Source organism: Gossypium hirsutum, chromosome A09 (assembly GCF_007990345.1).
Source record: "Gossypium hirsutum isolate 1008001.06 chromosome A09, Gossypium_hirsutum_v2.1, whole genome shotgun sequence".
NCBI classification, from domain to species: domain Eukaryota; kingdom Viridiplantae; phylum Streptophyta; class Magnoliopsida; order Malvales; family Malvaceae; genus Gossypium; species Gossypium hirsutum.
In genome coordinates, this window is record NC_053432.1 from 66,365,193 (window position 1) to 66,380,973 (window position 15,781).

General features: G+C 38.4%; 1 pseudogene; it reads left to right on the plus strand.

The window, feature by feature from the left end:
* Nucleotides 1-817: 817 nt before the first annotated feature.
* On the plus strand, nucleotides 818-1,676 carry LOC107933234 (protein argonaute 4-like; annotated as a pseudogene).
* The last annotated feature ends 14,105 nt before the right edge of the window (nucleotides 1,677-15,781 follow it).

A 15,781-nucleotide genomic window follows, 5' to 3' on the forward strand; every position in this document is an offset into this window, starting at 1 on the left:
TAAATATTCTTTCATTCTAATTCTTTTGACCTTTGACATTCTTTATTTTCATTTCATGTAAATAGTCATTCTTGGATTCATTTATTCCTTGTATATTCTTTTGTGTGCCTATCATAGATCCCTAGATATCAATGACACGGGCAACGATAATACAGATTCAGAGTTCCTTTTGAGTGCGATATGTGTTTAGAGGAATCTCAGTACTTTGAAGGTGACAGAAATTGTGACTTTTTTCTGAATTTGTTTTTACCCCATGAAATGGTGGTAGGAAATATAGCCTTAGAGGAAGGAAAGATTGCGAAATTAGAATTAGCTGAGGAGACAAAACAAGACCTTGTTGAGACTATTATGGGAATTCAAAAATGTGGTCGAAAGACGCATGCAGGAGGATTTGCAATTGCCAGGATAAACATGAGGTTTTGGGGCACTGTTGGTCCACCATGGAAAGGGATCGCATCAGTTGTACAATGAATGCCAAATTTAAAGGAGTTAAGGCTTATGGGGCATGTATGTTATGGGCCCGAGCTCGTCAAAAGTTTCAAGCTGACAATGACTCATCTTTGTGGATGTCAACTACTCCATTAAGAGGGGGAGATAGCTTCATATGCCAATATTACAAAGTCAAAAGTTATCCATTTAAAAAAAATGATTATATATAACTGCACAATGCCAAAAGTTTGCAGTCTTTTCAAAGATAATGCGCCATACCACAGTACAATAAATGTTGCCAAAAGAAAAGAAAAAGAAGAAAAAAATAAATTACAGAAGATGACCGAAACTGGTAAAAATTGGCATAAGAAACTACCGCCCACTCTCTATGCTTACGCTAGGGCAAACACCTTCAATTCCAGTTGTTTCAAAGGTTCCAACCATCATCCTTGGAATGGGTGCATTGTTTGGCTTTCTTGAGCAGTCTGATATGTCGTCAACAGCTGCGATGGTTAGCTCCAGGCGGTGGCCATTGATTTCCAGCTATGGGGCATCAGGCCGTACACAGTCCCTGAAGCTTAAAATGATAGATTCTTTCTTCAAAATCAGTTTCTGACAAAGTGGATGACGGTATCATGAAGGAAGCTCTCTTAGACTTCTATACAAGTTTAGGGAAGAGGAAACCTGATCAAATCATTATTTTCAGGGATGGAGTTAGCGAGTATCAATTCAATCAAGTTTTGATCAAGTTATTGAGGCTTGCAAGTTCCTTGACGAGAAGTGGAACCCTAAAAATTATGGTTATTGTTGTACGAAAAACCACCATACCAAGTTTTTTCAGCAGGGATCTCCTGACAATGTGCTACATGGTACTATCATTGACAACAAAGTATGCCATCCAAAGAACAATGATTTTTACCTTGGTACCCATGCTGGAATGATTGGAATCACGAGGCAAACCCACTATCATGTTCTCTTAGACCAAGCTGGGTTTTCAACTGATGATCTGCAAGAGTTTGTTCATTCTCTATCCTATATGTATGAAAAGAGCACCACATCCATATTTGTTGTGGCTCCTATTTGCTACGCTAATTTGGCAGCTTCACAGTTGGGGGCAATTTATGAAGATTAGGGATGCTTCAGAAACATCATCAAGTCATGGTGGGATGTATGCTCCGGGAGTAATCTCTGTACCTCATCTTTCCAGGTTGAAGGATAAAGTCAGCAACTTCATTCTTATCTGCTGAGAATCATTGAACCATCTTTTTGTAGGGTTTGACAAACAACAGCCAGGACTGCTGCTGGGGCGATCCCTTTCTCATGGGTTTATGAATCAAGATTTTTCCTCCAAGCTTTGATGGAGTCAAGAATTGAATACCTCTAGTAAACTTAACTTGAAAGTATTCATCCTAAGCAAATGTACCAAGAATGGATGACACAAACTTATGACAAAGAAGGTTCGTCCAAAAAAATTTCATGAAGGAAACCTTGTGCTGAAAGAGATCCTTCCATGCAAAAGGATGCCGAATTAGGAAGGGCCATATGTTGCGAAGAGGGCTTTCTCTATAGGTGCACTGATTTTGACAAGAAATGGATAGGAAGAATTTATTTGATCCAGTGAATTCGGACTCGGTCAAGGAGTACTTTGTCTGAAGGAGAAGGGAAGCCAAGGTGAAAACCCGCAAAGGATACTTTGGGACTTCTATTTCAAAAAAAAAAAAGGAAAAAAGAAAAGAAAAATAAAATGAAATAAAAAGAAAAAAATAAAAAAAAATAGAGAGGCCAAGGTGAAAACCCGCAAAGGGCACCTTATGACCAAAAGGGTTTTGAGTTGAAAACCCGAAAGGTCAGCTGAAATTTTGAAGAGCACACGGTAATCTTGCTATATCTGATTAAACGAAGAGTGAAGTGCATTGCATATCGGGGCATCAACAAAGTATTTTGGATCTTTTAAACACATGTTGAGTTCAAGAAAGTCTTCATGGAGCTGGCATATAAATGCTCAAGCGGTGGTATCTAGGGCATCTAACTTTTGTCCTGTTTGCTATCTTTAGATTCTTTTTCTTCTCAAAGATAGGCTTTCAGATTAATTTCCTTTGTATTTTTGACATATTTATTCAAATCTAATTGTAGCGACGTAAAATTTTGATTTGGGGTCGCTAATTGTGGTGATTTAGTGAAAACTTGAAAATTGAAGTTTAATTTTGAAATAAACAGGGAGTCGCCACCGATATTTTTTCCTAGGTATGATCGGACACCTATTAGATTTCTCTTTAAAACGAAGAAGAAGGCCGAGTTTAGGTCTACATTAAAATCCAGAGACAAAATTAAGGTTCGGGAGTCGGTTACGCGCGAGGAAGGTATTAGCACCCTCGCGACGCCCAAAATTAGTATCGTATAAATACGGGTTGTCTTGATTTTCAAAAATTGAGTTCAATGTAACATTTAGTCGTGATACGATCGAAAAGACGAGAAGTTTTGATTTTTTTAGTTTTTGAGAAGGACATACCGTTTTAACACGTGTCGATTGATGTTCAAACAACATAGCGATAAAATCGATGACTTAATGTTAAACCGGTACGTTGCCATGATTATTGAAATTGATTAGAAAACAGGAATGTAATTTTCAAAGTAACGTAAAACACAACTGATACGGAATAAAAATAAATAAATGAAAGAGCTAGGTATATATTGAAACAAATAACAAACACGACAAATATATTAAAAATAATAACCGTGCATGCAAGATTAAATATAATAATAGTATCAAGTACAAGATAACAATGAATATACATAAAAACGATGTTGAAAGTAAATATATAACATATACTTATACAAGTATATACTATAATTATTAATAATGTTGAAAATATGCTATATAATATTTGAAATATACGTGATATAAAAAATGCAATACTAAAAGGGTATACATATATGTATAATGATATTAGAAATATACTATATATATATAATATTTGAAATATACATGAAGTGATAAAAATATATATAACTATTAATGTTAAAGTATATACATGATATATACATATGTATAAAATGGATATTGAAAATGATATGTACATAACAAATATGGAAAAAAAATATGATATAGTATGTAAAAATACAATATAATTTTTGAAATATATGCATGATACGTGAAAACACAATATAAAAAAAAAGTACGCACATGTGATACATAAAAAAATACATATATAATATGACATTAAAACATTTACATAATATATACACATATGATTACAAGGTTAAATACATATTAAAATTAATAATAATACTAATATTACATAAAGGTATACTTATATATACTAAAGTTATGTACATATATAGTAAAATACATGGATGATACAATATTTAACATATACATAACATATAATAAAAATAATAATATACATAATATATAAAATACATATATAACAAAACATATACTATAATAATAATAATAATAATAATAATAAAGATAATAATAAGGATAATAATAATAATGTAAAAAAAAACAAGAATATTTAAAAAAGAAATGAAAATAAACAAAGAAAGGATTAAAATCAAACTAAAAACAAAATTTCGGGGCCGATTTGAAATAAAAACAAAGAAAAGGGACTTAATTATAACACGCGCATGACTTGGAGAGGTTAAAAGCGCAATATTCCCTGTTTTCCAAAACGCAGCGTAGCACAGGGGATTAAATTGAAAAAAATAAGAAAAATTTCTGGGGCCAAATTAAAATATAAAAACTTGATTGTAAAACGTTTAAAAAGCGGAAGGGCCGATTGCGCAAATAGCCCTTCTGCATAAAAACACGCAGATCCTAGCGGGTAGGGTCGGGTCGACCCGATCCACTAATGAAACGACGTCGTTTTTTAGTCTGAGTTTGGGCACCAAAACGGTGCCGTTTTGGTAGGCTATAAATAGCCTAAAATTCTGAAAAAAATCACTTTGATAGGGAAAAGAGAAAAAAAAAGAGAGGGGTAGCATGGGGCAATTTCCGGTGGGGGAAGCCGGCCACCGTACGATCATCGGAGGCTCGCCGGTGCCGGCGCCGGCCACTGTACACGGTGGCCGGAAAAGGTAAAATTAATTTTTTTTGTTTATTATTTCTTTTATGTTACTCTTTTTATTTGTTTATATATAAATGTGAAATGAAAAAAAAGTATGAAAATTACCTTTGGATCCCGATTTGAATCTGTTTTGGGTCGTTCTATTGTCTTTTTGGATTTGAAATGAATTTCTTATTTCTTTGTGCTTTCAAACTGCCGAATCCTGTTACAATTTTTCATTCGGGTTTTTATAACCCTTTTACAAGTTATTTCCTATTATTATCTGTCTTTTCGCTTCACTGGTTGCAGGTGCAAGTGGTGCTGAGGTGACCTTGGCGGTGGAACAGATGGCTAGGTCGGCGGTGGTCAGACCTTGGTGATAGTGGCAGCACAAGTGGGAGGCTAAAAGTCAAAATGCTAGGGCGGCGTTGGTCAAATGAGGGTTAGGGTTTCGGTGGGGCTAGCTTAAGGTTAGGGTATTGGGGTTAGCTTGGTGGGTTGTTTTGGAATTAATGGGCTAATGTTGTAAATGGGCTAATGGTTGAGGGTTTTTGGTAATTGGGTTGTATTGTATTTGGGTTTTATGGGTTAAAGTGTAAATGGGTTAATGGTTAAGGGTTTTGTGGGTTAAAGTGTAAATGGGCCCGGGCAATTTGGGCTTCTACAGCTGCCCCTCTTTGCTCATTGCCGTGCAACGGGAATAGAGCAAAGAATTTCAAGGAAGACCAAATTTGACCGGTCTTGTCAGGTCTTGACTTGCTTCGGAACTCTTCTTGTTTAGGTAGTCTCTCTCCAGTGCACCGTATCTTGTAGTTTTGGTTCAATCCACTGCATCTTCCGATATACGCCTTGTAGCTTCAATCTACTCCAATGTAACTTTAAGGATATGAAATTTGTGGCTTCGATCTGCTTCACTGCAACTTCAGAAAGATGAGATCTATAACTTCAATCTTCTCTTCTATTGCTTCAGTGAGATAAGGTTTTGGTCTTCTCTTCTGCCACTTCAGAAAGGCAAGATCTGATATCCTCGATCAACTTCACTGCAACTTCGGGGAGACAAGATCTGGTATCTTCAATCAGCTCCAATTTTTATTCTTTACTTGGCATGTGATCCTGAGCTCAACTCATTTCTCGCAATATGAATTGACTCTTTAAAAACAGACATTTAGAAACAGAAATTGAAAATAGCTCAGCACGTGAGCTAAGGCTCAACTCACTTCTCGCAATATGAGCTGATTTTTGAAAACAGAACTTGATAAAACAAATTTTGAAAATACCTCGACATGTAACTCGAGGCTCAACTCACCTCTCGCAATATGAGTTGAATTTTGAAAAACAGAAGTTAAAAGGCTCAATTCACCTCTCGCAATATGAGTTGATCTTTTGAAAAGCAGAAATTAAAAGGCTCAACTCACCTCTCGCAATATGAGTTGATTTTTGAAAAACAGAAATTAAAAGGCTCAACTCACCTCTCGCAATATGAGTTGATTTTTGAAAAACAGAAATTAAAAGGCTCAACTCACCTCTCGCAATATGAGTCGATTTTTGAAAAACAGAAAGTAAAAGGCTCAACTCACCTCTCGCAATATGAGTCGATTTTTGAAAAACAGAAATTAAAAGGCTCAACTCACTTCTCGCAATATGAGTTGATTTTTGAGAAACAGAAATTAAAAGGCGGAATTTGAAAATACCTCAGCATGTCCTGAGGCTCAACTCACCTCTCGCAATATGAGTTGATTTTCCTGAAAAGCAAAATTTGAAAAGCAGAAATTGAAAATACCTCAGCGTGCGACCTGAGGCTCAACTCACCTCTCGCAATATGAGTTGATTTTTGAAAAACAGAAATTAAAAATACCTCAGCGTGCCCCGAGGCTCAACTCGCCTCTCGCAACATGAGTTGATTTTCGAAACAACAGAAATTGAAAAACGGAAATTGAAAATACCTCAGCGTGCCCCGAGGCTCTACTCACCTTTCGCAATATGAGTTGACTTTTGAAAAGTATAAATTAAACAGGAATTAAAAATTCCTCAGCATGTGAGCCGAGGCTCAACTCATCTCTCGCAATATGAGTTGATTTTTAAAAAAATAAATTAAATAGGAATTTAAAAATACCTCAGCGTGTCCCAAGGCTCAACTCACCTATCGCAATATGAGTTGATTTAAAAACATAAATAAAACATCAAAATACCAAAACCTGTCATTTGGTAGAACTCAGGCGTCTTTTCCTTTAATTTGATACAATTATCATCACATCTTCTTGCTCTACTGAAGTACTTGTATATGTCATGTATGATGTTATCATGATATGCACATGTTTGTCCTAAATGCCTTTATGCCTACATGATTATGCAGCGCGCCTTAGGCATGTTTGTCGTATGTCCTTTTTTGTTATGATCCTTGCGATGATCTGCATTCATTGCTTCGATTCTCGCATTTCTCTTCAAACCTTGTACCCGTCTTCAAGCTTCGCGAGTAATCATCATTTCTCAAATATCACTCTTTTGCCCCTGATTGAACTTTGTCCTTGCTTTTAGACTCTTATACTTGTCAAATTTTCATCCAGGTAATGCTTAACATTTCTTTTGTTTAGAGTATGTCATTTTACTATTTATCGTGTAAATAAACACATAATGAGATGCATGAAAATAGTCAGGTAGGGATAAAAAAGGATACCTCACATTCATTTATTTCAACGGTAACAACAAAGAAAGTTAACTGCGAATAGTAAAAAATGTCATAAAGAGAAAATGGGTCACATTTCAATGAATGCAAATGCTCTAGATATTCAATACATGAACTCTTCCACGTTCCTTCATCTAGAATCTTTTCGAGCATGGCTTCTTGCGTTGAAGATTTCGAGCTTTCCAAAAATGCTTCAAATGCTGTAGTCTCGCTGTTTGACCCACTATTCAAAATGCCTTGCTTTTTAAGCCCAGTGTTTGTTTCATTAGGACGCCCTTTTCGGGTTTTCATCCTAATATTTTGTGTTAATCAAGACGCCCTTTTTGGATTTTCACCTTGATCCCTTTTTTTTTTAAGATGCCCTTTTCGGATTTTCATCTTGGTTTCCTTTTTCAAGCATAATATTTCTTTACAGCATCTAAATTTATTGGATTCGGTAACTCCTTCCCATCCATCTCAGTGAGAATCAAATCTCCACCCGAGAATGTCGTCTTTACGACGTATGGACCTTCCCAATTTGGTGCCCATTTTCCTCGCAAGTCTTTTTGTATTGGGAGAATCTTTCTCAGTACGAGTTCTCCTTCATGGAATTCTCTTGGCCGTACTATCTTGTCATGGGCTGTGATCATTCTCTTCTGGTACATCTGTCCATGGCAGATTGCCTTCAGACGTTTTTCTTTAATAAGGTTTAACTGGTCATATCGAGCTCGAACCCATTCTGCTTCTTCTAATTTTGATTCCATTAAGACTCGTAGAGAGGGGATCTCAACTTCGATAGGTAGCACAGCTTCCATTCCATAGACCAAAGAGAAAGGAGTTGCTCCCGTAGATGTCCGTACAGATGTGCGATATGCAAACAGAGCAAAGGGTAGCTTCTCGTGCCAGTCTTTATACGTCTTGGTCATTTTTCCAACAATCCTCTTAATATTCTTGTTGGCCGCTTCAACGGCTCCATTCATTTTCGGGCAATAAGGTGATGAGTTATGATGCTTTATTTGAAATTGTTCACATACTTCTTTCATCATCTTGTTGTTCAAGTTCATGGTGTTATCTGAAATGATTCTTTCAGGCAAACCATGTCGACAAATGATTTCCTTTTTCAAAAACCTACAAACTGTGGTCTTTGTCACATTGGCAAACGAAGCGGCTTCTATCCATTTTGTGAAGTAATCAATAACCACAAAGATGAATCGGTGTCCGTTAGAAGCTTTTGGATAGATAGGCCTTATAACGTCCATGCCCCACATAGAAAACGGCCACGGAGAAGTCATGACATGAAGGGGCGAAGGAGCTACATGAATTTTGTCACCATAAATTTGACATTTGTGGCATTTCAGTGCGAAACTAATGCAGTCACTTTCCATCGTCAACCAGTAATAACCGAGTCTCATAATCTTCCTGGCCATAGTGAAACCATTAGCGTGTGTTCCACAAATTCCTTCATAGACATCTTCAAGTATTTTTCTGGCTTCAACTGCATCCACGCATCTTAAGAGCACCTGATCTTTTCCTGTTTTGTATAGGATGTCCCCATCAAGAATAAATTCCGCCGCCATTCTTCTGATTGTTCTTCTGTCGTTCACATTTGCTTGCTCGGGATACCTTTGATTCTTGATGTATTCTAAGATATCATGGAACATGGCTACCCATCTGGCTCTTTCTCAATGCTGAAACAATGTGCAGGGACTTCATATATGCTCATTTGAAGAGGCATTATTTCTGTTTCTCTGTTTGCTTTAAACATTGAAGCCAAAGTGGCCAGGGCATCAGCTAACTGGTTTTCTTCTCGTGGGAAGTAATTAAAAGTTATTTCTTTGAATTCTTTAATCAACCCTGTCATGAGATCACTGTATTTGACTAATTTTGAATCCCTCACTTCCCAATCTCCACGGATCTGATAAATCACGAATGCTGAGTCTCCGTATACCTCTAAAATTTGGATGTTTCATTCAATTACTGCACGAAGTCCCATGATACAAGCTTCATATTCCGCTATATTATTGGTATAGAAGAAATTCAGCCTGGCAGTGAATGGATAATGGTTCCCTTCTGGTGATACTAAGACTGTTCCAATCCCATACCCCAATGCATTCGATGCACCATCAAAGCTCATCTTCCATGACTTTTCTTTTGATGACTCACATTCTTTTTCTGTAATGCACATTAAGTCTTCATCTGGGAAATCAAATTTCAATGGCTCGTATTCCTCCGTTGTTCGAGTTGCTAAGAAGTCAGCTATTGCACTTCCTTTTATCGACTTTTGGCTCACATAGACGATGCCATATTCTGATAGTAAGATCTGCCATCGTGCCATTCTTCCTGAGAGTGCGAGTGATTCCATCATGTACTTTATTGGATCCAACTTTGAAATTAGCCATGTTGTATGATACAGCATATATTGCCTGAGTCTCCGAGCTACCCAAACCAGAGCGCAGTAGTATTTTTCTATGGACTAATACTTTGCCTCATATTCAGTAAACTTTTTGCTGAGGTAGTAGATCGCCTTTTTTTTCTTTCCTGACTCGTCATGTTGCCCCAGTATGCAACCCATTGAAATCTCGAACACAGTCAAATACAATATCAATGGTCTTCCCGGTATTTGTGGTACTAGCACTGGAGGATTAGACAAATACTGTTTTATCTTGTCAAAAGCCACTTGGCCCTCCTCGTTCCATTCTCCGGGATTATGTTTTCGAAGGAGTCGAAAGATTGGGTCGCATTGGTTGGTAAGTTGAGCGATAAATCGGGCGATGTAGTTTAATCTCCCTAAAAATCCTCTGACTTCCTTTTGCATGCGCGGGGGTGGTAACTCTTGAATGGCTTTTATTTTATCTAGATCAACTTCAATGCCTCTCTCACTGACAATGAAGCCAAACAATTTTCCTGAGGTAGCCCCAAACGTATATTTGGACGGATTGAGCTTTAGCTGGAACTTTCTCAGTCTGTCGAACAACTTTTTCAGGTTCGCTATATGCTCTTCTTCCCCTCGGGACTTAGCAATCATATCATCGACGTAGACCTCTATTTCTTTATGCATCATGTCATGGAATAATGTTACCATAGCCCTCTGATATGTTGCCCCAACATTCTTTAACCCAAATGGCATCACCTTGTAGCAGAATGTTCCCCACATTGTTATGAAAGTAGTTTTCTCCATATCCTCAGGGGCCATCTTGATCTGATTATACCCCAAGAATCCATCCATGAAAGAAAACAAAGAGTGCTTTGCTGTGTTATCCACCAACGTATCAATGTGTGGTAAGGGAAAATTATCTTTGGGACTTGCTCGATTCAGGTCATGATAATCCATGCACATTCGTATTTTGCCGTCTTTCTTTGGTACCGGGACTATGTTAGCCACCATTCTGGATATTTGGATACTTGTAGGAAACCGGCATTAAATTGCTTCTTGACTTCTTCTTTTATTTTCAACAACATTTCAGGTCTCATCCATCTTAACTTTTGTTGAACGGGTTTGCATTCTGGCTTTAATGGGAGCTTATGGACCACTACATCTTCATCCAATCATGGCATGTCTTGATATGACCAGGCGAATACATCTTTGTACTCGCGAAGCAAAGCAATCAAATTATGCTTAGTGTCCTCTGAAATAGAAGTCCCAATTTTCACTTCTTGCTTCTTTTCTTCAGTTCCCAAATTTATTGTTTCAACAGATTCTTAATGAGGCAAAATCTGTTTATCCTCTTGTTCCACCATTCTTAGCAAGTTAGGAGACGAGACATAGTCTTCAGCATTTTCTTCGACTTCAAATTCTCCTAAACAAATAGCCTTCTCAAAATCGATTTCAGGACTCGTAACGGATTTGTTCATGCTGTTGATATCCGAGCACCTGAAAGTTGAATGGAAAAGGAAACTATAGAGGGGCATCTAAGTATTGGAACCAACAAACGAAATATTATGGCATGGTATGAGGCAAATGTACAGATAGGCTATGAAATGAGGGGATGATTATGAAATTAGTGATAATGCGAAAGATCGTGACAAAATGCATCTTCATTGATATTCATTTAAATGATAAAGAGCGAATTCAAGCTCTTACAAAATAATTCTATGATATCTAAGGACACAATAGAGGGTTAATGTTTGAACATTGCTCTGAAGACTTATAAACTACAAGAAGGTCCTCGGCAGTCCAATTGTTCAACATGAAACCAGGAGGACAAGGGCGTATCGTTGAAACATCTTTAATAGCCTCACTTTCTTTGTCAATGACATTTATACTGACATTCTGAAGACCCCTTTCAATTAATAACAGCGTGCTTTGTATATTATCCTGTCCGGGGTATATCATTCCCGCAGATGTAAATGTTTTTGACAAATGAGGGTATGTTATGGGCTCCCATTCTACTTCTCGGCCCAAAGTTCTCGCAATCTTTCTCTCCTGATCCTTCTTCCACTGTTTTCTTCTTTGACGCATGTCCGGCTAGAACCCCAAACCGTATCGGGTCTTATGGTGCACTGGCTTTAGAGCCCTAACTATTCATTGCAAATATCTCCCTAAACCTTTTCTCACTCGAGCTCCCCTTCCTACAATCAGTTTGACACCCATCCTGGTATTTCTTGACAATTTTGGCGCGGGAATTTTGTTTCCCTCAGCGACGAATGTGGCATTGACAAATTCAAGGGATCGGAAGGAACATTCTAAAGCATCTTTACTCACTTCAATATATGGTGCGTTGGTAGAAATAGATGCTACAATATCTTCTTCTCCCTCGACGGTGACCAAACATCCATCCATGATGAATTTCACCTTTTGATGGAGGGATGATGGGACTGCTCTAGCAGAATGGATCCAAGGTCTTCCTAAGAGACAATTGTATGATGGTGTAATGTCCATGACTTGAAACTTAACATCATATATATAGGGACCCACTTCTAGAGGGATCTCGATTTTTCCCATGACTTCTCATCTTATTCCATCGAATGCCCTTACTGTAGAATGACAGGGCCTTAGATAGGACAAATCCATCGGAATCCTAGAAAGTGTGGCCAAAAGCATGACATTGAGTGCCGATCCATTGTCGATGAGCACGTTCGGTATTATATAGCCCTTACAACGGGTTGTGATATGCAATGCTTTCACTGAGCCTCTACCATTGGGCGGTATTTCATCATCACTAAAAGAAATGAAATTATTCGTATTCAAGTTGTTCATCCACCTATCCAGTTTTTCAGCGGATATATTGTTTGCCACATAAACTTGATTTAACACTTTCAGCAGAGCGTTCCGGTGTGGTTCTGAATTCAACAGTAGAGATAATACCGAGATTCGTGCTGACTGCTAAGGGTGTGCATAATTTGGGTAAAACCGAAAAAATTCGGTTAACCGACCGAATTCGGTTAATCGGTCGGTTAATCAAATTTTTTCGGTCGGGGGTCGGTTAATTTTTTTATGATTTTTCGGTTAACGGTTAATTCGGTTCGAAACCGGTCGGTTAACCGAAAATTTTCGGTTAACCGAAAAAATTAATAAATAAAATTATCCAACCCAACCCAAACTCAATTACCCAACCCAATAAAACTAAAACTAAAGTTTACCCAATTACCCAATCCAATAAAACTAAAACTAAAAGACAACCCAATTTACTAAAGTCTAAAACCCAATTTACTTTAATAATTTATAAATTTTTTAAATTTTAAAAATAAAAAATAAAAAAAATTCGGGTATTTTTCGGTAATTCGGTTAATTCGGTTAATTCGGTTAATTCGGTTAATTCGGGTAATTCGGGTAATTCGGGTAATTCGGGTAATTTTTAACCAAAAATAAAAAATACATAATTTTCGGTTAATTCGGTTAACCGACCTTATTAACCGAAAAAATTTCGGTTCGGTTAAATTTTTTTAAAAAAAAATCGGTTCGGTTAACGGTTAAAATTTTTGGAAGGTCGTTTAATTCGGTTATAGTAATTTCGGGTCGGTTAACCGAATGAACACCCCTACTGACTGCTTACTCAACTGTTCCACCACGTTGTACTCACTGTGCTTAATAAATTTTAAAAATTCCTGTGCTTCCTCCTCGCCCACAGGCTTTTTACCTTCTTGTTCAGGCACAGTTTCATGTTCATCTTCGGTCACATGCATTGGTGCTTTTCCATTCTGTTTCAAGTGACTGTTCTTCTTCACTGGTTCGACCTCTTTCGAATAACATCTTCCACTACGAGTGAAATGACCTACTTCCCCAACACTTCCAGTCATGGCCTTGGGCTTTTCATTTTCCGGTGTGATGATATTGATGTCGTATTTCCATGGTACTGCTTTATTGTCCTTGTAGGGGAAAGGATATGGTACCTCGATTATCAATTTTGGTTTCACCGGCTCCTTCTTTGCGTCGTAATAAATTATTAATGGTCGGTCGGCGCTATACAGAAAACCTGACGATTAATGGTCAGAGGAGCATATTTCTCCTCCATCGGCCTCTTCGCCTTTATAAAAGATCTCAATCTCTTTATTATCCATCATGTTTTGAAGTACCCTTTTAAATTCCTCACATGACTGAATGTCGTGCCCTATGATTCTATGGAAACCGCAAAAACCTTGACCTCTTTAATTTCTTCCTTCGAATATTCTGTTAAGATGACAGAGCCACCCCTTTTTAGCTAGTACCTCCCAGGTTTTCTGCAGAGGTGTTCTTATTTCAAAAACCCATCTTCTACTTTGTCGTTTGTCCTCCTCTCCCACTGCGCTCACATTCTCTTCAGCGTGGTTTGGGAATGGGTTCCCGGATGTACCACCAGTGCCATCAAATCGCAAAATACCCGTATCGATGAGCCCTTGAACTTTCCTTTTGAAGCCAGGCAGTTTTCCGTAGAGTGCCCCTGGTTCCCGGCATGGTATGTACAACTAGCATTTGGGTCGTACCATTTCGGGTATGGAGGTTTAAGGGGTGCCATGTAATGGGAAGATATTAACTGCTTCTCCAGGAGTTTTGGATACAGCTCCCCGTACGACACAGGAATAGAGGTGAATTGCTGTTTCTCGGGATTGGGCCTTGTTGGTCTTGGTTCATTTTTGGGTTGGCTTTGAGCGGATAGAGTGTTTTGTGAGAATGTAGTGACGGGCCTTTGGTTGTTCATGGCATATACGGGGTAGGAAGGAGGTGGTGCTTGGTAGTAAGGGGTCTGAGGAGGACAATAGAAATTCGGAGGAGGATAATTTCGAGGTCGGGGTTGGTTTGAATATGGATTAGGGGCATAACGGCTTCCCATTCCCACCATGTGGTCTTCTGGTTCTTTCTTTTTCATGGGCGCTGCCCTTCTTGAACTTTCTTGACCTTTCATTCTACCGCTCTTAACGGCATTCTCTATAAGCTCACCGGATATTACAATATCCGCAAAGTCTTTCGTGGGACTTCCCACTAGTTTGTCATAAAACGGTGCTTTCAAAGTGTTGATGAAAAGAATGGTTATCTCCGTTTTTGTTAGTGGGGGTTCTACTTGGGCTGAGACATCCCTCCATCTCTGCGCATACTGTCTAAAAGTTTCTGACGGCTTTTTCTCCATTATTTGCAAAGTCATCCGGTCTGGCACCATATCCGATACATGCTTGTATTGCTCACAGAATGCTGATGCCAAGTCCTTCCAAGATCAGATCCTTTCCCTACTAAGCTGGTTGTACCACCGAAGAGCCGATCCTACTAGACTATCCTGAAAACAATGTATGAGTAGCTGGTCTTCATTCACTTAACCAGTCATTTTTCGGTAAAACATGATAAGATGCGCCTTTGGACATCTCGTGCCATCGTATTTTTCGAAATCAGGCACCTTGAACTTTGGAGGTAGAACTAGATCGGGCACCAAACTGAGCTCTTTGGCACTTAGTGCAGAGAAGGCTTCAGTACCCTCTATTGCTTTGAGTCTTTCCTCTAAGCTCCTATACTTCTCTTGAGCCTCGTGATCGTCCATTCTCAACCTGGCTATTTCCGCTGGATCGTCCAAATCTGGAACAATTGAATTGGCAGGATTAGCCCCAAGATTTGATATGAATATTCCTTGCCCTAAATGAGTATGTGGCACCGGCCGTTGCTCTGGGTCTGTGGGTTTTCCTTGGGTGTACCCTCTTTGTGCTGCGCGGGCGTGTGGTGGAGTGAATCCGGGGGGATAGAGCGGGTCTTGATTGTGATTAACTCTTGACCAAGGTTCCTCGATGTCAAGGCTCTGCATGGGTCCCTTTCCTTTAACTAAAGCTGACATCATCTCCATCATCTTGGCCATTTGATCCTTCTGTTCGAGCGATTCTTCTCGTGATCTCACCATTAAGTCTCTCGTCTCTTGCTGTGACCTAGCCAACTGCTCTTGTAATTCCTTTTGGATTCTTTCCATTCTTTCAATCCTTTCATTGAATTCAGCCTCCATTGTTCTAGTTTGTCGACGCGTTCTATACGAGTGGCGTGGTTCTAGATTTGAAGTATTGCAACTGCGAATTGTACGTTTTAACCTCAGCAAATGAGTACGGGATATGCCATGAATGAATGAATAAATGCATGAATGCTTGAATGCCAAATGAATGTTAGTCATGAATGACATGTAAGGAATTGGTGTTGATTTCAAGATAGCCCCTATTTAGGCATTTCATTCATCAAAAGAGTTCATTACAAAACATT